This window comes from Nycticebus coucang, chromosome 2 (assembly GCF_027406575.1).
Source record: "Nycticebus coucang isolate mNycCou1 chromosome 2, mNycCou1.pri, whole genome shotgun sequence".
In the NCBI taxonomy this organism is placed as follows: domain Eukaryota; kingdom Metazoa; phylum Chordata; class Mammalia; order Primates; family Lorisidae; genus Nycticebus; species Nycticebus coucang.
The window spans coordinates 47,436,233-47,461,253 of NC_069781.1; positions in this window are offsets into that span (position 1 = coordinate 47,436,233).

Consider the following 25,021-nt stretch of genomic DNA (forward strand, 5'->3'; position numbering starts at 1 on the left):
GGAAACATAGCTCAGGTATTTTTTGGGGAAAAAAAGTGATTACCTTACTTTGATCCTAACACAAAATTCCAATTGTATTAATTAAATCTAAAACCCTAATAATAAATGTAATTAATTAGTGATAGTCAAACAGTCAAGGTGTGAAAAAATATTTTATACCTATAACCAGGCCTTAAAAAAATCTTGAGAAATTATGTTAATAAATACATGGATTATTTTAAATTAAAATCTACAGCAATATAAACAAAATTATGGGGAAATGTTAATAATTTTCATAAAAATTATTTCATTGACAATCTTTATAGAATATAGTATCTTACATACTACTTAAAATTAAATTAAATGGCTCAGTGCCTGTGGCTCAAGCGGCTAAGGCGCCAGCCACATACACCTTAGCTGGCAGGTTCAAATCCAGCCTGGGCCCACCAAACAACAATGACAGCTACAACCAAAAAATAGCCAGATGTGGCAGGCACCTACAGTCCCAGCTACTTGGGAGGTGGAGGCAGGAGAATCACTTGAGCCTAGGATTTGGAGGCTGCTGTGAGCTGTGATGCCATGGCACTCTACCCAGAGTGACAGCTTGAGGCTCTGTCTCAAAAAGAAAAAAAAATGAAATTATCTATAAGGAAAACAAAATATACAACCTCTTTGCTATAAAAAAGGAAACCTTTAATTTGTATGTATATTAAAAACTGATTTTTTTTTTTTTTACAGAACACCTATGATGATCTTTGAAATTACTAGATCCAACGGGGTTTCAGTTTGGTGAGATTTATAACAAATAGATAAGTATCTGTTATGTATACATATGTGTGAATCACATGAAATTGCTATTTGAAAAATTTTGACTGTCAAAAATGGCAATTTCATATAGTTTAATGGATGAGATCATACTGTGCCTCAGAAGGGTCATTTAGAGATAGATTATATGTGGCAGTGATTAAATACATAATTGTATTATTCAACTATACATGAAATACTAGACATTCTTTAAATTATATTGAATGTAATATTTTAACATGAACATATAATAGTGATATATTATCAAATAAAAATGTAGAAACTACATAAAGAAGATTTTTATATCCTTACATCTTTAAGGATCATCAAGGTTTTTAACTCTGGCTTCGTATTCAAAACACCTGTGGTGTTTTTTAGACATTCAGAGATTAAAAGTCCTTTTCAAGATTTATTGACTTAATTGACCAGGGAGAATTCAAGGCCGAGTTAAGCCTCCCAAGCTGTTTCTCAAGTGCAACCAGATTTTAGCACTACTCTTTTAGACTGCCTGGATCATATTCGAGAGAGCTTGTATTCTGTTCTGGTATTCAGTGCCTTTCCCTCTATAAATATATTTAAATAAGCAAATGTATAAAATAAATGTAAATTCATACACTCATTTAAATAGTGCATATTTTATACACATCTATACCAATCTCCCTATGTATTTAATTTGGCGGATGGATGGTTGGATGGAGGTGTGAAAGTTGTCAAAATCAAAATCAGTGTATATTTAAAAAAAAAAAATCCCACAAACAGAGCTGGAGAAGGCTCTGAAGATTAGGTTCTTGTGCATAAATGCCTGATAACAGAAACTGCAAAAGTCTGCAAAAACTGCGACCTTGCACAAAAGTCGTCACATCCTTACACAAAAAGTACTTCTACTAGGACATCTGCCCAGCAACTGCTGTTGAACCTGAAACTGATTTCACCCTTGTGCTTGGTCCTTTGAGCCAAAGATAATTATCTCAAAACAATTATGTAATCGTGCTCATTTTTCCCTTAAAAACCTTTGTCTTTTTTTGCCTCTAAGAAAATATTTATTACAGTACATGAATTTCCATTTGCAATGCCCTATTCCCAAATAAATATCATTTTCTTTTAGAGAGTCTCTCTCTCTGTTTTCTAGGCTGAGTGATGAATGAATTGAGTTTGACACTGAGATCTAAAGTATACTGGAAGATAAATATGTATCTTCAAGTATGTACATAGATTATGCATACTCACACAAAAATACATACTCTTGATACTAAAATTATAAATATTTTATCTCTTCTATCTAAGCTATAATAATTTATTTGGATGACCAAATGAGGCTGAAATAGGCCAAAGCATTTGGATCTTCTTAACTAGCCTGCCTCAGGAGAAACTGTTAGATAAGATTTCTCCTCATAAGAAGCATGAATCCTATGTACTCAATTTTGATATGAGGACAATTAATGACAATTAAGGTTATGGGGGGGGAAGCAGAAAGAGGGATGGAGGGAGGGGGGTGGGGCCTTGGTGTGTGTCACACTTTATGGGGGCAAGACATGATTGCAAGAGGGACTTTACCTAACAATTGCAATCAGCGTAACCTGGCTTATTGTACCCTCAATGAATCCCCAACAATAAAAAAAAAAAAAGATTTCTCCTCATAAATCATGTAAGCAAGAAGAGGTGGGTAAAGTATTGACAATGTGAGAGGAAAAAAGAAATCAAAACACCAGCCAGAATTTTCTGCAAACTTATCTTTACAGAAAGAAGATGAAGCTGGGGGTGGTGCCTCATGCCTGTAATCCAAGTACTCTGGGAGGCTGAGACAGGTGGATTGCCTGAGCTGAGGAGTTAGAGACCAACCTGAGCAAGAGTAAGACCCTGTCTCTTCTAGACATAGAAAAATACTAGCTGAGCATGGCGGCACACCCCTGGAGTCCCAGCTACTTAGGAGGCTGAGGCAAGAGAATGCTGAGCACAGAGGTTGAGGTTGCTATGAGCTGTGACACCATGATTCTCTTACCCAGGGTTGACAGAGTGAGACTCTGTTAAAAAAAAAAAATAGTAAAAGAAATAAAAAATTTTATAGGAAGCATATATTACAAACAAACATTTCTGGTAGATCTGCCTTGTAAGAAATGTTAAATTTGTGCCAAAATAAGAAAAATAGCATAGGTCAGAAACTTGAATCTACATAAATAAAGGAAACACATCAGGGAATGAATCAAATTTCTGATCTAACTCACATATAAAATCATACACCAGACGACACAGTGTCTCAGTGTGACCAGCTACGGCAGGTGAGGGAATCATGCCCCTTAAGATGAATTTCAGCATCACATCCTTTAGGCCATGATCTAAATCTTAGAACTGAAGTATATGCTATTTATTTGTGGTAGCTATGGGGGAGGGGAAGCGGGGGCAAGTGAGGAAAGCAGTAAAAAGAGAAAGGAGCTAAACTAATAAGAGAAAATATCATTTGGAATCTAACTCAGCTTGATCAATCAGGGCATGAATCGCTCCACCTGTCTATCTTGCCTTGAGAGAAAGAATCTCGTCTTTTGTAAGGGGATGTCCAGCGATTGTGGCACAGGCGATTGCCCCAGAGCATGTGTAAGCTGCCATGGAAGGTGGCTACTCATCTCCATTTAACAAGTGCCAAAATGTTGGAAGTACACATTGTTAAAACAGGACTGGGATCAACCCCAAGGTGTACTTTTTTAAACTAATGTTCATGATGCTGATGTCTAAGATAAAAGCACTTCTCTGTGTATCGATTTCACCATGTTCTCAAATCTACTCAGTAGCGTTTCTGTGCTATGCCATATTCGGAATGTGTTAGACCACCTCTCTCACGGCACTTCCAACAGCACTTTCTCTGATATTACACCTTCAGCAAGGCGGGGATTCTTCTAGCCCTCTTCTACTACCTCCTTAGGCCTGGTTTCACGTTGCGGCTGCTCAGCGAATCAAACGAAGCTGTTCGTCGTGGCAATCATTTCTTTTCTTTTTATCACTGTCCTCTCAGGAGAACTCCTTCAGATGCTGTGCGTGTTAATGTTGCTACTGGCACAAACGTTTACACTTTTTCCTCTAAATTCGGGAAGGTTCAAGAAATGTCCCACCAACTAATTAAATATGAATAATACAGCCATTCTACTCACAGAAGAAAATTTCCTATCATTGAGGATCCTTAATTTAAATGCTGCTAGGCAATGGATCACAGTTGAAGGGTTTTTCACCTACACTAAACCGTATATACATTCTGCTTTCACTTTTTTTTAATTCTTGTGTACTTTACCTTTTTGGCTTAACATGGTAAAGTAATGCCTGTCAATCAATGCTCCATCAATTAGTCACACTCAGAGAAAATAATAATAAGATATAAGCCTATAAAAATTTTTTGTTGTTGTTGTTGTTTTTTGCAGTTTTTGGCTGGGCCTGGGTTTGAACTTGCCACCTCCGGTATGTGGGGCTGGCGCCCTACTCTTTTGAACCACAGGCACTGCCCCAAAATATGTTTTTTTTTTTAAAGAACAATGCCTCCGAATGATGGGCATTGTTCTTTTTAAAAGTAGAAAACATCTACTTTCGTGTTTTTAAAAGTAGATCCAACATCAATATTTGCCACTGAATGTTAATATAGGTCTCTTCATGCCATCAAAAGATGACCTACCTCTGCTCATGTTTTCCATTGTTTAACCAAAAATGAAAGTGAATTTAAGTAACACTCTGTATAATAGAATGCTACTTTGAGCTATGAAACTTCATATTGTTTGTATGTGTCCTGTTAGAAACAAAATCGGCTGCTGCAGTTTCCTGTGGGTTCTTTCTGCGGGCTTTCTCAGGGTTGATGTCATTCAGAGTCTTTCCCTACACTTTTCTCTAGGGTTTTTATCATTTCATGTCTTACATTTAAATCTTTTATCCTACCTAAGTTAATTTTGGTAGCATTTATAAATGTAGCAAGTATAAATACTACTAATAGTTCAATTTTTCTCTGTATCATACTATGGAATAAAAATGTTTTGGCATAAGGAATCAAAAAAAATCTGTTGACAAGGTTTTGAAGCTATCTCATAGTTATTAAACTGTTTTTCTGTGAAGTAAATGGGACGAATCATTTTATGTTTGTGAGTGTATAGTTCAGTTGTAGAATTTTCTACTGTAGATAGTTACCTAAAATGAAATCACTGAGTTTCTGAAATAATGAACAGAATGTGAATCACATATTTGCTTCATAATATGATTTCTTTTTTTTTCCCTTACTACAAGAAGGTTTCAATGTATTCTCCTTATTAGATAGATAATTCTGGGTGTTTTGGGATTATTTATTATAAATTTTCAAACTATGCATTTAATACACTATTAATTTTACTCATTTGAGTAACTGAAAATTTTATTTACTCTTACCATCTTTTAGAGAAATAGTGTATGAAAGACTATATTCTAATTGAATTTGTTTGAAGGGGTGTTGGAAATCACTGTCTCCTTTAAAGGAACGTATGAGAGTTACAGGTAATCATTTCTGCTACTTTTGAATTTCTGTCTAAGTGAATGGCTGAGTAAATAAGGTACCTGTTTCTCTGATGGACCAGTAAATGTAATTTAATGCCAGTGAAAAGTACCGATTAAGAGACATTATACACGCCTTGCTCTATTTTCTCATGTGAATTTATATTAAGAAGGGTGATTCAGAATTTCATGGTAATGTGGCTGTCATTAGTACAGACTGCCTCTGCCACTGTGTCTGTAGAATTCCACATATTCTCTCTGCTCTTAATTTTAATAGTTCAACTTTTACCGGAATTTGCAACAAATTGCCTGTATGATAGTAAGATTCTACCTTAATATTAAGTATTATCATTTGAAGTGTTCATTACTATAATAGCATGATCATAGTTTAATCTAACTTACGTAGAATTCAAATCGTGCTATAAACAATATACTATATTGTACTATATACCCACATTCACATTAAGATATTTAATATGTAGAAAACACATGCATGCATGCATGCATGCAGATATGTCTTTCATTTATTTTTTAATCAGATAAATGAATAGAATGTCTATGTTTCAAATTTGTGTTTGAAACATCAGTTAGGTACACTAATGAACACCCAATGCTTTAAAGAAACTCTGATGAGAAAAAATAAAAGGGTAAGAATCAAACTTAAATCTCCTAAGAAAGTAGTGAAAAATGGGAAGAAATAAATATAAAGAGGCACCAAGCCACTAAAATATATACTAAATACATATGCAATATAATATTATAAATAAAATAAAATTGTAAGTGTCTCACCTAACTGACTAACCCCCTCTTGGCAAAAGGGGCTCCAGAAATTACAGAAATACCTTAGAGCGGAGCTGCTGACCATGAGAAGTGAAGTCAGACCCGTCTCATCCTTCCTCTTACCTTCCTGGAGATATCCCTTGTAACTCATTAACAGGTCTAAGGCTATGCAAGACAAAGCTTAAGCCACACTGCTGGTCATCCATGTACTTACCAGATTCCTTGAATCTGGGCATATATGTCTGGCTAGTCTTTGATTAACAGACTTCCTTATCTTAAAACATTCCAAGCCTTGAGACAAAGCTTCATTTCTTTAACCAATTACAAGTCAAAGAATCTTTAAAACCATCTATAACATATAATGCCTCACTTTGAGATGTCTTACCCAAAGGACATTGTTGGGCCAAACCAATATATGCTTTTCATGTATTGATTTATGACTTTACATGTAATCCTGTCGCCCTGAAATGTATAAGATCAAACTGTACCCCACCTATGGCAAGACCACTTGCTCAAGGCTTCATGGGCCTGGTTCTCTAGGCCATGGTCAGGTATAGCTATTCGCTCAGAATCAAACTTCTTTGATTATTTTACAAAGTGGGATTTTTTTTTACATTGATAATGTTTTAAGTGAATAAATAAACTTTGTGATTATAGGATGATGCATGAAGGCCAGAAGCCCTAATTGTAGGAATGGTGCACTGACTAGAAATATGGCTTTTGCATATAAACAGAAAAATATGAATGAAAAATATCTCTAAACTTTGTATTAGTTTTAAAAAGTTACTTTTTAACTTCATTTGTATCAAATCATAACTGTATACATTTATAGGGTACAATGTGATGAATTGATATATAATGTGGCATACTTAAATAAAATTGATTAACATCACCATCACCTCACTTACTTATTTTTTGTAGTATTTATTAAATACTCTTCATTGTTTTGAAATGTACCCTTGCATTGTGCACATTAGGTGAAAAGTTATTTTTTTGAAGAAATTTGTCCAATTATCTGTTAACTTAATAAGTCACAAAAAAATGAGAGGTACACTCAATTGAGGTTTATTAAGCCAAGACTTTGAGGAATTTCACAGGAAAAGCACAGTCCACAAATTATCTGCTCTGGACTGGGCTCTTCCTAGAAGGATTTGTATATACACCTAGATTCATTTTAAAAAAAATTGGAAACAATAGGATTCAAATACAGAAAATATTCCTGCATAAAATTTTTGTAATTAATTTATTTCTAATTTAAAAAATTATCTTTTTTCCTAAATTACTTAATCTGTAAAACATTCTTATCTCTTTAATATGACTTGAATGTTTAAGATATCACACCATTAATAATCATGTTGATTCAAAACACAGGGATTTTAATGAGCTGGGTGATCATGAATTTATAGATATAATTTTGAAAAATATTTGCTCTTTCTTGTAATGGGTAACAAGAGATTCATATTTTTATCTTCATCAGCAGTCTGGTCTCAACAACAGCTTTAGAGTTTCAGGTTCACTTGATGTTCAAGCAGATAAACTGCCCAAACTATTATTCAGCCAGACATAATTAAACTCCTTGTTAGAGCATATTACTTTACTCCTGAAAATGTTATGGAAAGACATAAGTGTATATTGGATGACAAACAAAGACAGCAGAAAAATAAAATAGAAGGATCAATAGAATATCAATGTAATATCACACTAACAGGTTGTTGACCTATGTGTTCACATTTCACATCAGAAAGAGAGAGGAAATAAAGTAGTAAAATGAACTCTTGGTTGGAAGTTTCTTAACTTACATCAAAACTGAAAAGAAATTTTAAAAAAATGAGGGTCCTATATGTGGTCATGATACATAGTTAATCTAGAATTTTAATAAATTTTTCATTTTATTTCAAGATGTTAGTCCAATTTATTTTTGTCCAGAATATTGTACATATTGTTCTGCATACAGATCATACCATCCCTTCCTTACCATACTCACATGAAAGAGAATGGCACACGGACATTGGAATGTGGCATGTGTGATATGCCAAAATATTTAGCAACCTCACCAATCACAATCCCTCTGTACGTCCAGGTCCACACCATCTGCCAGGTGTCCTAAGAGGAATACAGTAGCAACACTTCACTGTCCCACTTATAATAACTTTAACATATAATCATTATGTTTTCTTCTTTCTTTCTTTCCTGTCCTCAATTCCCTAAAGGTCCATATTGCCTCCATGTATATTTTCATTTTTTAGCCTTGATGTATTTTAGCTTTCACCTCAAAGAGCCATTCACCATGCCGTTTTTCTCTCAATTCTTATCTCTTACCTAAAAACAATGGTCTGAATGGGATTATTTTTCTTCAAAACAGTCCCTCAGCCCCCAAAAGCCCATTAACCAAACCTGCTTTCTCAGTCGCCCACAAGAGACAGCAATCTAAAGCTTGACATTGCCCGTCCTTTTGTTACATCTCCTAAGTCAGTAACGAAAAAGCACAAGTAAATCTCTCAATATGTTTTTTTCTGTGTTACTCATCGCATTAGTATATTTTTCTTCTTCCTGAATTAAGAGATACACAAACAAATTCATAGCCACTTAACTATTTCTGGGAGTTCCAGACTTTTAAAGTATAGGGAAAACTAGAAAGATTACGTGTCTCATAAGCAAGAATAGATCTCTCAGTTTTGCTTTATTCAAGATAGAAACCTTCTTCTCATGCCAGCAAATTTCAGGTATTGCCATAAAAACAAATTAATACAATAAAATGTAATGGCTTCCTAACAGAAAGCACCTTTCAGAATTTAATGCACTATTGATTCCTTGCCAAAAGGGGAAAGATCTTAACTGTCCTTATCTAAGAAGAATTGCGGTTTGAAGACTGGCTGTCAGTTCACAGCAGGCAGCAAATGTTTCAAAAACACCAGCTGCTCTTGAGCTAGAAGAAGTATGAGAAAGTGAAAAGTATCAATTCTACATTTTTCACTTTTTCCATTTTTTAGTAGACATTTATAAAGCAAATCAGTGTTTCTGTGTTTTGACATGACAGTGAAAGTAAATAGGTCAAGTTATTTGCAGCAGTTGTAATCTTGACACACTGTCACCTTGGTTTGATTCTTCATAACGACAAGAAGCAAAAATCAGGACTATATGGGATACAAACAGACCACCTGAATTTCTAAATTGTTAAATGCCAGGTCACTAATTGCACAATTCGTGAGTTTTTTCTCATTCTACCATTCATGATGGCGCCTTAATTTGACTTTTCAACCCTTCTCAAGCTATTCAATTTAAACTGCTCTGCAGTGTTTCCACTTTCCTTCTTCTTCTTCTTCTCTCTCTTTTTCCTATTCTTCTATATTTAACTGTCCTACATTATCTCATGCTTTTACTTTGTCCTCTCTGTTCTCTTTTATATTTTTGGTATACATCCCACCCAATTCTGAGAAGTTAAGAATTTACTTCTCAAGGCCTAAGTCAAGTTCTTGCTATCTGCCCTAGGCAAATATCCCCAGAGGAATATATAATCCTGTATTTAAACTAGCAATAAATTAGTCTGAAATAATATTTTAGCATGTAATATTATATTAGTTGTGATAAAAATCTAATCACACATTTCTTGATTTAAATATCATAGTGCATTATTAATTATTCTTATATACACATATCTTACAATGAGTATCTCTACTACAAAAGGACAGATAACTATTTAAATTACTGAATGGTTACTGGATTGCACCAGAAATGACGAGCCTTTATGAACAATGAAGTGCATCTCTGTAAGGTCTCCAGGAATAGCTTTGACATCTGTTTTGATACCAAAGGTCCAAGAATTCGTGAAAAAGTGGGCTGTTTGAGGAATTCAACATAATTCTCAAGTTACTTCAGGGACTTCTGGAGGAAACAATAAAATGATTAAGTCCACTTATGTTTGCTCAGAACTACTTTTACAAATTGTATTAAACTTTGGGAAGAGTTAGAGGTTGTGTGTGGTACCTTATGGTTTTCTTAAGATACCAAATTCTAAATATTTCCAGATCAGTTGGCCAACTGGTATTTCAGAGCTTGCTGAGACAAGGCAAAATCTGATACATGTACAAATACTGACAATTCAACAAATTCATTGTTTTCCAAAAAGCAAATTAATGGTCCTAGGTAGTTATTGGATACTAATAATTCATTCATTCATAATCACCATTAATAATGGTCTAAGTAGAGTTAGTAGGAACTTAAAAGTAAACAATAAAAATATGGTATATTGTTCAAGGAGATTTGTATAGATTTCTTTTTCTTAAATGTAATTTCAGTATACATATAGGAAGCATATTAATATAAACTACACCACAAGCCAGATTTTATTCAGTAAGGCTGAACATTTTTCTCTAAAGCTTTTTTTTCTTTCTTTTTTTTTTAAATGCAATCAAAAAATAGCCTTTTCAAGAACTTGAATAGCTTAGGGTAAAAATACACAGATTAGATTTTCTTTTTCTTTCTTTCTTTCTTTTTTTTTTTTTTTTCAATTGTTGGGGAATCACTGAGGATACAATGAGCCAGGTTATACTACTTGCCTTTGCTGGGTGAAGTTCCTCTATTAATAGTGTCCTGCTCCCAAGAGGTGTGTCACACTGTGGTTCCACACACCCCTTCCTCCTTTCCTCTCTCCCCTCTCACATTCCCCCTCCCCCCATGATATACTAGCATCAATTGTCCTCATATCAGAACTGAGTACACTGGATTCTTGTTTCTTTATTCTTGTGATGCTTTACTAAGAAGAATGTATTTCAACTCCATCCAAATTAATACAAAAGATGTAAAGTCACCATCCTTTTTAGTGGCTGTATAGTATTCCATGGTATACATATAACACAGCTTGTTAATCCATTCCTGGATTGGTGGGAATTTAGGTTGTTTCCACAATTTGGCAATTGTAAATTGAGCTGCTATAAATAGTCTGGTGCAAATGTCCGTATGAGAAAATGATTTTTTTCTTCTATGTAGATACCTAGTAATGGGACTGCAGGATCAAATGGGAGGTCTAGTTTGAATGTTTTGAGGGTTCTCCATACTTCCTTCCAAAAGGGTTGTATTAGTTGGCAGTCTCACCAACAGTGTAAAAGTGTTCCCTTTTCTCCACAACCATGTCAGCTTCTGCAGCTTTGAGTCTTCGTGATGTGGGCCATTCTCACTGGGGTTAGCTGATATCACAGGGAGGTTTTGATTTGTATTTCTCTGATAACTAGGGATGATGATCATTTTTTCATATGCTTGTTAGCCATTCATCTCTCATATTTAGAGAAGGCTCTATTCATCTCACTTGCCCATTGATACAAGGGATTATTTTCCTTTTTTTTTTTCTTCCTTAATTTGAGTTCTCTCTAGATGCCAGTTATCAGGCTTTTGTCCCATTCAAAATATGCAAATATCTTTTCACATTCTGATGGTTGTCTATTTACTTTGGTTATTGTCCCCTTAGCTGTACAGAAGCTTTTCAGTTTAATTAAATCCCATTTGTTTAGTTTTGTTGTTGCAATTGCCATGGAAGTCTTCTTCATAAAATCTTTCCCAAAGCTGATATCTTCAAGTGTCTCCCCCACACTTTTTTCAAAGATTTTTATTGATTCATGACTTGGATTTAGATCTTTTATCCATCTTGAATCAATTTTTGTGAGTAGAGAAAGTTGCAGGTACGGTATTAGCCTTTTACATGTGGACATCCAGTTCTCCCAGCACCATTTATTGAATAGGGGGTCTTTACCCCAGTGAACTTTCTTGTTTGGTTTATCAAAGATCAGGTGGCTGTAAGATTTTAGTTTCATCTCACGGTGTTGTATTCAATTCCAGATGTCTATGTCTGTGTTTTTGTGCCGATACAGTGCTGTTTTAATTACTATGGCCTTGTAGTACAACATAAAGTCTGGTAAGCTGAGGCTCCCAGCTTTGTTTTTATTACAAAGAATTGCCTTAACTGTGTGGTTTTTTTTCTAGTTTCATACAAAATGAAGAATTTTTGTCCAAGTTTTGAAAGTATGATGATGGTAAATTAATGGGGATCACATTGAATCTGTAGATTGCTTTGGAAAGTATAGACATCGTAACGATGTTGATTCTTCCAGCCATGAATATGGTATGTTCTTCCATTTGTTAATATCTTCTGCTATTTCTTTTCTTATGGTTTTGTCATTTCCATCGTAGAGGTCCTTTACCTTATTTGTAAGGTATATTCCTAGGTATTTCATTTTTTTTGAAGCTACTGATAAGGGAATTGTGTCCATGATTAACTTCTCATCTTGGCTGTTACTGGCATATACCAAGGCTACTGATTTGTGGATTTTTATTTTATATCCTGAGACATTAATGTATTTTTTGATCACCTCCAGGAGTCTTGTGGTTGAGTCTTTGGGGTTCTCTAAGTATAAGATCATATGGTCAGCAAGGAGAGAGAGTTTCACTTCCTTTGCCCCCATTTGGATGCCCTTTATTACCTTCTCTTGCCTAATTGTATTGGCTAGAACTTCCAGCACTATGTTGAATAGTAGTGGTGATAGAGGACAACGTTGTCTTATTCCAGTTCTGAGTGGAAAAGCTTTCAGTTTTACTCAATTCAGTATAATGTTAGCTGTGGTTTGTCATAGACGGCTTTGATCAGTTTAAGAAATGTGCCACCACTGCTGGTGGGAATGCAAACTAATACGTTCCTTTTGGAAAGATATTTGGAGATCACATAGGGATCTAAAAATAGAACTGCCATTCAATCCTTCAATTCCTCTACTAGGTATATATCCAGAAGACCAAAAATCACATTATAACAAAGATATTTATACCAGAATGTTTATTGCAGCCCAATTCATAATTACTAAGTCATGGAAGAAGCCCAAGTGCCCATCAACCCATGAATGGATTAATAAATTGTGGTATATGTATGGCATGGAATATTATGCAGCCTTAAAAAAGATGGAGACTTTACCTTTTTCATGTTTACATGGACATATTCAAACATATTCTTCTTAGCAAAGTATCTCAAGAATGGAAGAAAAAGTATCCAATGTACTCAGCCCTACTATGAAACCAACTTATAGCTTTCATATGAAAGCTATAACCCAACTATAGCCCAAGAAGAAGGGGAAAGAGAAGAGGGAGGGGAGGTGACAAGGGAGGATGGGTGAAGGCAGGGTAATTGGTGGGAACACACCTACGGTGCATTTTACAAGGGTGCATGTTAAATTAACTAAGTGTAGAGTAAAGTGTCCTAACATAATAACTAAAAATGCGGTGAAGACTATGTTAACCAGTTTGATGAAAATATTTCAAATGGTATATAAAGCCAGCACATTGTACCCCATAATTGCATTAATGTGCACAGCTATGATTTAATAAAAAAAAAAGAAAGAAATGTGCCACCAATGCCTATATTCTTCAGAGTTCTAATCAGAAAAGGATGTTGAATTTTATTGAATGCTTCTTATGCATCTATTGAGAGGATCATATGGTCATTGTTTTTTAAAATAAACCAAGATTGATGTGATTTTGCAGTAAAGCAAAAATACACATTTAATTCAAAGGGTTTTTAGTCTCTGAGAATCAATGCTAGGTTGCTGACATTATCAAATAAGTCATTGATAGAATCTCTGAATACATTTTGTTTTTCTGACAAGTTTTCATATTTAGTAAGCATATGAACCTAATACTATTAGATAACTATTTAATCAGTTTCCATAAAGTTATTATAGTATCTCTTGTATTCAACCATATAACATATGAAATAAAGCTTGATGAAGAATTGATCCTCTGTATTACTAAGACTATTTAATCTATGTGACAGTGTTTATTTCAAATTTTTGATAAAATTTCATGAATTTATTTCCTTGGTTGGTAAACATATAATATTTAAGATAAAACCTTGGACAAGGAGAAAATCTTAGCAAATATTTAGTCAAACTCATTGATGTTACAAATAAAAGAAAATAAGTCTTATCCAAGACAGAGCTAACATTAATTCAAATTCCTTATTATTTTTGATATTCCATGTTGATTCCCAATAATTTCACTTGTACTTACAAAGCAATCTGTATTACAGAGCAATCTCTTTGATTATCGGTAAGGTTATGTTCTGCTTATTGATTGAATGTAATATAACTTCTTTTGATGTTTTGGTGTTATATAATTTGGTGTGCTCTAAAGTAAATGATGTGATTTGGAGTAGAGTTGTCATTAGAACTATCAATGTTAGAAAAGCAGGTTGATTTTAATTTCAAATTTATGGCTAACCCTTAAATAAGCAGATACTACTAAAGACAATTAATGTTTTCTTTAGTAGTTAGGTATCATGTTATTGTTGGTCATGCCTCAAATAAAAATACAAGGCTGAGAAAAGAATTTCTGTGTCTTTAACTACGTGCTAACCATAGATTCTTCAGAAAGGCAATAAGCATACACTGTTTATTTACATTACCTTCCGTTTTCAAACCACCATCTTGTTCTTCCTCAATAGATTTTACTGTTTGGCTGATATCAGATATAACTGTGTTGGTAGTTAGAAATGTAGATTACTGGATCCCACTCAAAATTGATTAAACAAAATCTCTAAAGTGGTGTCTGTAAATGTGTATTTTAATAAACCAATGAAAGGATTCTTGGGCAACTAAAAATCAGAATACCTGCTATTGTAGTTGCCTAATTAGGCATGTGTGAAATATAAATAAATGTTGTATTCACTAAATTTTGGTTCTTAGGATAAATACCATCTCTAGATCCTAGTGGCACTGAGCCACTATACAATCCCTTATATATGGAATCTGACTTCTGATCTCATATCTATCTGATGACAGAAACAAACAGGTAAGATATGTATGAAAAGAAAGATCCTGGACTCTAAGAAAGAGTCTTTTATTCCAGTCCCCCCAGAAATGGCAGAATGTTTTTCTCTACTTTGAACTGTATGCTTGTGCTGCATTAAGTTTTGACAATGTCATTAACTATTACAAAGATCAACTGTTGTTTTGTATGGTAAACTCATGAACCTCACAGGGTCTACTGAAAGGCAGAAAAATGTAGAATTGATTAACTAATGTATTCATTTTTCTCAACAAATATTTATTAAGCACTCTTAGTTGCTTGAAATAGAGCACTGAAAAAGCTGATAAATTGCTATTCTTATGGAAATTATATTTTCAATGGGTGGAAATACAATAAATGTATCTCCTGAGATCGCAAAATGTAAGCAAAGAGTTGAAGGAGATGACAAATTAAGTGTGGATATCTGAAAGAAAAGGGAACAGCAAGTACAGGCACTTTGAGGGAGAAACATTCTGAATATGTTTGAGAAACAACAGTTGTGAGTCCAGTAAAAGACGCTAGGGGCATTAGTAATGATAGAGTTTGGGCACCCAAAAGGGACACCCAAGGGGAGAGCAGCATGAGGGCCTGGAGTGCTGGCTTTCTTAAAGCTGGACACCTCCTCCTGAGCTTCTCACAGAGTTAGCTTGGGCTGGCTAGTAGTTGTGCTTCCAGCCCCATTGCAACAGGGAGGGTGCTTTGAATCAAGACTCACATAAGCAGCTGCTTCTCTAGGGTGGGCAGGAGTTCCTGGCCGAGTATTTCACACAGGGAGGGGCCACCATAATTCAAGAGTTTTCTGCCCACTGACATGTCCAGAGGTAGTGCCTGGCAACTTAGACAGATGGGCTGGACCCGTCACCACACAGACACTGACACAAGACCAGGGCAAGAAGACACAGGGGAGAGGTCTTGGTTCCTGACTTGGGGGGTGAGGAAGCCCCTGTGGGCATTATACAGCACCAGAGTGTGAAGAGGTGTTGAGGAGCAGGGAGCTGTGGGTGTGCCCTCCCTTTTCCTGGGAAACATGATAATTGACAGATATTTTTAGTTTGTCTTTCACATCATTTCTTGATTGTGATTGGTACTTCTGGAGACGTATTTTATTATTCATAAATGGAGAAATCACCCTTGTTTTCTACACATCTCTGAGCCTCATTAGCATTAACTAGGGTGTTTGTGAGATCTGCGAGAAAAGGGCATTGCTCTAACAACCTGTTATTATTGTTGCAGCCTCTTAATAACTCATTCTGGTCAAGGGTATTGTGATTTGGATGATCCCCAGCTCCTTAAATACCCATAACAGCTGCATAGTCACATCTTCTAATAAATGTGCTAAGAACTTAAAACCTATTGTGTGTTTCAAAGTCTTTAGTTTACAGCTATTCTACTGACATAGTGCAAAATTATGTCAAGTGGTTATTTCAGGGGAATCTCAGGAGCCTTCTAAGTGGCTTCATTTAGAAAACCCTTGATATTAACAAGTACATTCACTCAGACTTTTGTCAAATTATTTACAAGAGTATGGCTCTGTTTGAGTTTCAGGACTTATGTGGTACATTTAACACCTTATGAAACCTACTAGTGTCCCTGTACTAGTTAATGAAGCTACTATCTCATGAGTGCAGAAGACTCTGAAAATTAAGGCACCATGGTCTTCATATTTGGAGAAGTGTTTGAGAGTCACTTCATTATTTTGATATGCATTGGGGTCAACAGATTTATTTTATATTAATTTTAGATTACAAACTTTGAATATAAATATTGCTTTTGGCTTTACTTGCTTAAAAAATGAAAATAAAATAAAATTCAGTTAGTTTGCTATCACTAATAGATAAGCAATTTTCATTAATTATAGATATTTGAAGCTATAAAAATGTGTCTAAAATTAGTATTGTGATTTGAATGTAACTTAAATTGCACATTTTTACTTAATATTACTTACGATGATATCTTTTCCAACAGCAAAAGACATTTTACAAAAGCATGAATTTGATGGTTTCATCATATGTTAACATTTTCCTACCTCAAAATTTAAGCATCTCTAATGATTAAAAAGCCCTTTTCCAAAGAAAATTCTGATAACATTCTGAGCATGTGTGATTATTTTCATAAGATAACTCAGAAGAAATCTTATTTAGATATCTGAAGCTACAATTTTAAAGTTCTTTGTATTAAGCTACCATATTAGCTTCTTAAGGTGTATACAATTTTATACATTTATTGGCAGCAGGTAGGTTTTCATGAGCTCCACCAGAAAGACTAGCCATGCTAATTTTAATCATAATTAATTGTTTGCCTCAAATTGTATTATTTATTTTTTTAAATTTCAGATTAATAAGAGAGTACAATGATTAGGATACATTGTTTGCATTTCTTAGGTAAAGTTCAAGTTGTAGTTGAGTCCTTCATACAAGAGATGTGCAATATACCCTTATATTGTGCCCATTAGATGAGAGCACACCAATCTACCTCCCTCTTCCCATCGTCTTTTCCCTCCTCCTCTCCACTTGAATTTAATTTGGGAGTGTAGTTACTTATCTATTGAATTCATATTAGTATTGTATACATTGGGTACTTGCTTTTCCATTCTTGTGATACCTTATTAAGAAGAATATTTGCCCCATAATCATATCATTGTATACAGTTATGATTTAATAAAAAAAAAAAGAAGAATATTTTTATGTGTTCTGTTTTTTTTTTTTAAGTTTCTAAATCAAATCAGATTAATATGAGGCTACAATTTTCAGGGTAAAGTTCAGAATTGTTCTCACTTTCAGGGTAAAGTTTCATTTGTAGAAGAGCCCTTCACACAGGGGGCGTGTTATACACCTTCACAATGTGCACAGTAGGTGGGATCCTGCCTCATGTCCTCCCTCCTTCTGCCAAATGTCCTCCCCCTCCCCTCTCCTGCTTCCTTCTACCCCCAAACCGGACTATATTAGTGTTTCATTTAGTACTGGCAAGATTAAAACTATCTATAGTTTATCAGCAACTTATATTTCTTTATTTGTAGTTTTCTAAACTACATTTGTTTTATATTGAAGATATTTTCTTCTCTTTGCACATTTTAATGTGTCCTATACCCAATTATATATATTTTATGTGACTAATAATGCCAACTTCTTCTGCATGTTTTTCTTTCCCTATTTTATCATTCCCAGTTGGGTCAATGTCTACCCTATCTCTGAAATTCTAACTTTTATGTCTTGTCCATACCATAAATTGCCTCTTTTTGTTCCCTCCTAGGAATTAAATAGTTGCACTTTTTGTTGTTATTACACTAAAATCGTTAATATTTCAGCTTTTATTTATTTATAAAAGTCAAAAAGGAAGCATTCCTATGAAACTTGGTTTTATAACATGAGAATTTGGCATTTGAGACGTGTCATTTGCTTTCCCTCACCTAACCACCCAGTGTTTCCTGGGTAGTTGATGTTTTTGATATTCGTGTCTTTATTAATTTTAACTCAAGTATTCTCTCCTTGATTATTTTTGATGTTCATTTTACATTCATGTTTTTACTAAGACAAAGAGCAAAGTTTTCTGCTTTCCTGTTATTCCCCTTTATTTTACACCATCTTTTTCTTAGTCTTTCTTCCTTATTTCTAAGTTGGCTGGTCTACTTTCTGGTCAGTCATTAATGAAACTGTGGAGACATAATCTCACAGTTCTTCTCTGTCTTTGTTGTATGTCTGTTGACTTTACTATCATTGGTAACTTATACAAACATAATTCTCAATTTAAATCTTTATTCAACTTCATTCTTCTAGAAATTATAATGAATACATCCCAGTTCATTTTGACACTTCATGAAGTCAGGCCTAGAGTACTTTTTCTATCCTTTGCAGATAAAAGTATGTTTGCTTTGCATGCTTGTTGAATTGTAGGAACAGCAACACATGTACAAGCTTAGTCTCTTTAGTAAGAGACAAATGATATTGAAGCTTATATTCTCCTCTTTGTAACTAGTGAATTAAGCTTCGGTTTTCTCTATGGCAAAAGGAAGATGATAATTGAGCCCTACCATAGAAAGGAAGGAAGGAAGAAAGGAAGGAAGGGAGGGAGGGAGGGAAGGAGGGAGGAAAAGAGGGAAAAGAGAGAAGGGAGAGCAGGAGGGAGAAAGGAAAGAAGGAAACTAATTGAAGGAGTGTAGGCAGTGAGAAAGAAAAGGAGAGAGAGAAGAAAATGATTCAAGGAAGGCAATCAACTTAGAACTGTGCTCAACAAACAGTAAATACCAACAAACCTGAACTGTCTCTAGATGTTAAAGTGGGTTGTTTTCATTAATGTACTTATTGTCGATCATTAATGAACTTATACTGTCTACATATTTCAGGTTGTAGTCAACTTAGTAATATTTCTTCCATTATACCTCTCTGAATTTAGTACATGTGTGTAAATACACACACACACACACACACACAATTACATATATTTCAGCCTAGCACTTTAACTCAGTTTTTTTTTTTTTTTTTTATTTTGGACTTTTTTCTTGTTTTAGAGACAGAGTCTTGCTCTGTTGCCCAACCTGGAGTGAGTGGTGATATCATATATCCTAGCTCCCCTGGGCTCAAATGATCCTCTTACTTTAGCTCCCAGTGTAGCCATAGCTCCTGGCTAATTTATTTCCTCAAGTATTTTGTTCCTCAATTTTTTTTTTTTGTTTGTTTGTTTGTTTGTAGAGACAGAGTCTCACAGTGCTGCCCAGGCTTTAAACTCTTCGGCTTAAGCAATCCTCCTGTCTTGGCTCTCAAAGTACTAGAATTACAGGCATGAGCCCCCTCACCCAGCCTATGTCTGTGGTTTTTGTATCATATGTGCATTTCATATCTTCCTTTCTGTTCTGAAATTAGCAATTTAGTTTTTCATCAATTTAACTTTATTGCAGTATTTTTAAGCTACCCTTTTATTTATATTTTCCATTTCTTTTACAAATATAATGCTCTCTCTTAAACATTGATTTCTTCAAAGCAAATAATATGCTATCTTTCACACAAGGGGAGCCATTGAATTTTAAAACTTTAACAAGTGAATATAAAGCATAATTCAAAATGTGTTTATTGTTTATAATAAAAAGGATTTTTTAATGAAACAGTTCATGTATCAACACAAAAATGATTATTTTTTCATCTCTTTCCTTTATAAGAACATATAGTTTAAATTTCATGTCTTTGGATTAATATAGCCAAATACTCCTAATTTGGTGCATCAGTCAATTTCAAGGTCATTCTCTTTTTTTTTTTTTTTTTTGGCCGGGGCTGGGTTTGAACCCACCACCTCTGGCATATTGGACCGGCGCCCTACTCCTTGAACCACAGGCGCTGCCCTCAAGGTCATTCTCTATGTCATTTCCCAAATATATTAACTCCTAGATTATTGCCACTCCATTCTACATAAAAGCATGCTTACTTTTTTGTGATGTCAATAAGCACCTATCCAGTGCTCTAACCTATCTGATCCTTGAACTTCTCTCCACCAGTCATACTATTCTCCACCTGATTTCAGCCCTTACTTTACTGGTCAGACAGTGGAATTTCAAGGACTCCATAACCTCAGTTTCCAACATTCCATTTTATGAGCACCACCTGCTCTCTTTCTGGCTCAGTCTTTCTAGGCCCACAAATCTAAGGAACACTTAGTTCTATTGAACTTGCCTCTGTTGATATCACCATTCATTCATCAAGCCTTATTCCCCTTTCTGTCATCTTTATTACTCAATTAAATCCAATAGCTAGGCATTATAAGCTTCCGGCATACACAGTAGTCCTATTCACGGGGGATAAGTTCCAAGACTTCTAGTGGATGTCAGAAACCACAAATAGTACTGAACCCAATAGAGACCGTGTTTTTCCTGTACAAAAATACCTATGGAAAAGTTTAATTTATAATTAGGCACAATAAGAGATTAACAGCATTAACAAGTAATAAAATAGTACAGTTATAACAATATATTTTGATAAAAGCTACATGATACATTCTCTCTCTTAAAATACTTTATTGTTTTGTATTCACCTTTCTCTTTCTGGATCATAATGTAACATGATAACACAATGAGGTGAGGTGACACCATAGCCAAGGCATGATAAAGTAGCATTAGGCTGTGTAACCACCTCTGATTGCAGAGTGGCTTGATGTCACTCAGTTCAGGGGATCCTTTGCAGAAGTCCTCCTACAGGCTTAATGATTTTTGTTGCAACACAATGTTATCATTTGGAACAAATTCTCTTCATGTCTTCCTTCCATAAATGCAATGCCTTTTCCATCTTAAATAAACACTTATCATAACGTTTTCAATTTAAGGTGCACTGGCAAAACCAACGTGATTTGTTTCCCCACCTTCACAATTTAATAAATAGAAGATGTGCTTTTACTGTAGATCTTAGCATATGATTTTTTTCTTATTAAGTGAGAACGTTCACTTTTTTTCACTTAAAGAAGGCATGTTACAGTTGCTCTTTGTTTATCCGAATTGGCAGTATCACTACTCTTGTGCTTTTTGGCCATTATTAGGTAAAATAAGGGTTAGTACAACACAAATGCTGTGATACCTCAACAGTCACTCTGGTAACTAAGATTGCTATGAAGGGACTGACTAATAGGCAGGGAGCACGTACTGTGTGGACACAGTGGACAAAGAGACAATGGAGCTGACCCTTGAAAGATGGCATCGTGCTATAGTCTGCGATTTAAAGTTTATGAACTGTTTATATGTGGAATTTTTCCTTTAATATTTCAGACCACAGTTGAAAGTGAAACCATGGATTGGGTGAGGGAGAGGCCTGTGTATCTTCAACTCTATCACACTTCCCTTTCTTCTTCTAACTGTGCTGACAAAACCCTTTTTCTGGGTATATCCAACTCTCTAATTCTTTGACATCTGCACCTTTGTAGCCCAATATAGCTGGAGTAAAGCAAAATCATTTTGACTGTTTGCTTTTGGTTCGTGGACATAGCCCTTAATGATGTTGTTACAGATAATATGACCACATATCTTATTGACACAACTGAGATACTTTTGAAAGTGAACAGGTATTATTAATTACCATAGGCATACATCAGGACTACCTAATGTAAATTGAGTCTGTCCTGGAAGAACTGTGATGTATGGTTACTCAAATGTTGGATGACTTGTCCATACTTTCAGCCAACTGGGCTTCTTTTGTGTAATTAACCTCACTTACTCAAGGTCTTCACTGTAATCATTCCCTTCTCCTTCCCACATAATTTTCTCCCTACATAGAATTGTTACTCTCAGTGACATTTATAGTAATAAATCTGAGACCAATTATCAGCATTTCTTTTGCTGCACCCTTCACCTTTTCAAAATTCGACAAATTTTGCCACTCTCCTGTTTAAAACATTTGTTTTCACTTGACAACCAGAACGTTACACATATGTGGATATATGTCTATTTCATTGGCTAGTTCTCATCTACTAGATCCTTCCAATCTTTCAGAATTCTTAAATGTGGCTATCCCATGACATAGTCTTTGGCTCTCTTCCTTTCACTGCCTCTCCCCTTCTTTGCACTTCTTTCATGAGTGAAGCCTGATCTTTGGTGTTAAATACTATCTAGTTAATGATAATTTGACATTTTTTTCCTTCAAATAAGCTTTGTCTCCTTCACACAAAAAGCTGATATTCAACTGCTTGCTCTATTTGGATGTCTAAACGAGTATCTAAACTTAAAGTTAACAGTTGGGAATCTGAACTTTGTTAAGATTTCAGACTATTATGGGGGTACAAATGTTTTAGTTACATGAATTGCTTTTGTACAGTTTGCATCAAAGTTATAAGGGTCCTCATCACCCATACATATAGTGGCTATTGTACCTGTTAAGTGTGAGTTTGCCTCTCTCTTCCTGTCCTCTCCCACCTTATTGCTTTCTGTTGAATTTTACCACAAAATGGACACATGGGTGTTGATTCATTGGGTCCAATTTAATAGTGAGTACATGTACTGTTTGTTTTTCCATTCTTGCAATACCTGACTCAGATGAATGCCCTCCACGTCGATCCAGGTCATTGCAAAAGGCATTAATTAGTTCACCATTATTTTATAGCTGAGTAGTACTACATGGTATACATAGACCACATTCTATTGATCCATTCAAGTATTGGTGGGCACTTGGGTTGATTCTACATCTTTGTGATTGTAAATTGTGTTGCTATAAACATTCCAGTGCATGTGTCTTTGTGATAAAAATGACTTGTTTTCCTTAGGGTAAATACCTAATAGTGGGATTGCTGGATCAAATAATAATCTACTTTTACTTCTTTAAGGTATCTCCATACCACTTTTCATAGAAGTTATACTCGTTTGCAGTCCATACCAACAATGTACGAGTGTTCCTAATTCTCCACATCCATGCAGAATCTGTTTTGATAAAAACCATTCTCACTGGTTTGGGTAATGGCTCATTGTGATTTTGATTTGCATCTCTCTGATGACTGGAGATACTGAACATTTTTTAAAAATATGTTTATTGGCCATTAATCTATCTTATTTTGAAAAGTTCTGTTCATGCCTTTTGCCCATTTTTTACAGTGTTGCTTTGTTTTGTCTTGTTGACTCGCTTGAGTTCTTTATAGATTCTGATTTTCAATTCCATATTGGATATATAGCATGCAAATATTTTCTCCCATTTTGTAGGTTGTCTGTTCACTCTATTGATTGTTTCCTTAGCTGTGAAGAAGCTTTCCAATTTAATTGGGTCCCATTTGTTAATTTTAATTGTTGCTGTGATTACACTTGGGGTCTTCTTCAAAATTCTTTCTCCAGACCAATGACTATAAGAGATTTTCCAACATTTTATTCTACACTTCTAATAGTTTCATGCGTTAGGTTTAAGTATTTTATACAACATGAGTTAAATTTTGTGAGTGGTGCAAAGCATAGATACTGTTTCAATCTTTTACAAGTGGCTATCCAATTTTCCCAGCACCATTTATCGAATAGGGATTCTTTCCCCCAGTGTATGGTATTGTCTGCCTTGTCATATATCATATGTCAATATAAGAATGGTATTGTGTCTGTGTTTTCTGTTCTGGTCCCCTGGTCTATGTCTCTCTCTGTTCTTGTGCCAGTGCCATACTTTGCCAGTTATGGTAGCCTTGAAGCTATTAGAATTCTAGTACAAAATGTTGGAGCATCTCTTAAGACATTTGTCTGGACAAAGAATTTTTGAAGAAGAAGAAGACCCTCCTCCTGAGGGGAAAGCTTTCAAATTTGCTCTTCACCCAGAATTCCAGATGATCCTCCCCACCTTAGTTTTCTTTTTAAGCCTCATCAATACATGGCACATTCTATATTATTCTTATTTTTTTATTGTTTTTGTTTTTTGTCAGCCTCCCTAAGGTATGCCCTACCAGTATTGTGAGTATTTGTCTGTTTTGTTCACTGCAGAGTTTCAAACACTTATAATAGTTCTTTCCCTCAGAATATGTGTCTAATTTATATTTATTGTTAAGTGTAACACATAGATTATTTTAATCTGTATAGTAAATATAACCATTCATTTTGGTAAAAGAGATTGGTTTTGTGCTTTCTAATATTAACATTAAAGAATTAAATTAAACATGCGGCATATTATACAAACAGATATTATATGAAAAGATGTCGAATGGAAGTATATTGGACTTTAAAATACTTTCAATATAATAAAAGATCCTTTCTACATAGCTAAGTCTATAGTAATAGCCATAAATTACCAATCATCATTTTGGAATTTGTCATTTTAATATTATGTGGTTAGTCAGTAGAAAAACTTCAAAACTAAAAGAAACATAGGAAAGACTAAATGGAGATCTTTAATTTGTATTAAACATTACATTTCTAGCACTAAGTGGGAACTAGACCCACATCAACTGCTAAAACAAAAGGCTAGCAGTTGATTTCAGAAAGTAGCCGCATTTCCCCCGTGCCTCCAAGTTGCTGCCTTTCCCTCCTGTCTCCCTCTGATACTGCATTTCGGAGATACTGCAAATATGGCCGGACCTACGGAGAATGGAATGAGGAGTGGACCAGGCAGCATGTGCTGTGGTTAGAGCTCTCCTTTTGCTAAGTGTTTAGTTCTTCCCCTTCTCTTCTGAAAATGCTTCTTTCTCAGTATTTTTCAGTTTCTGTCATACGCTCTTCTCAGAT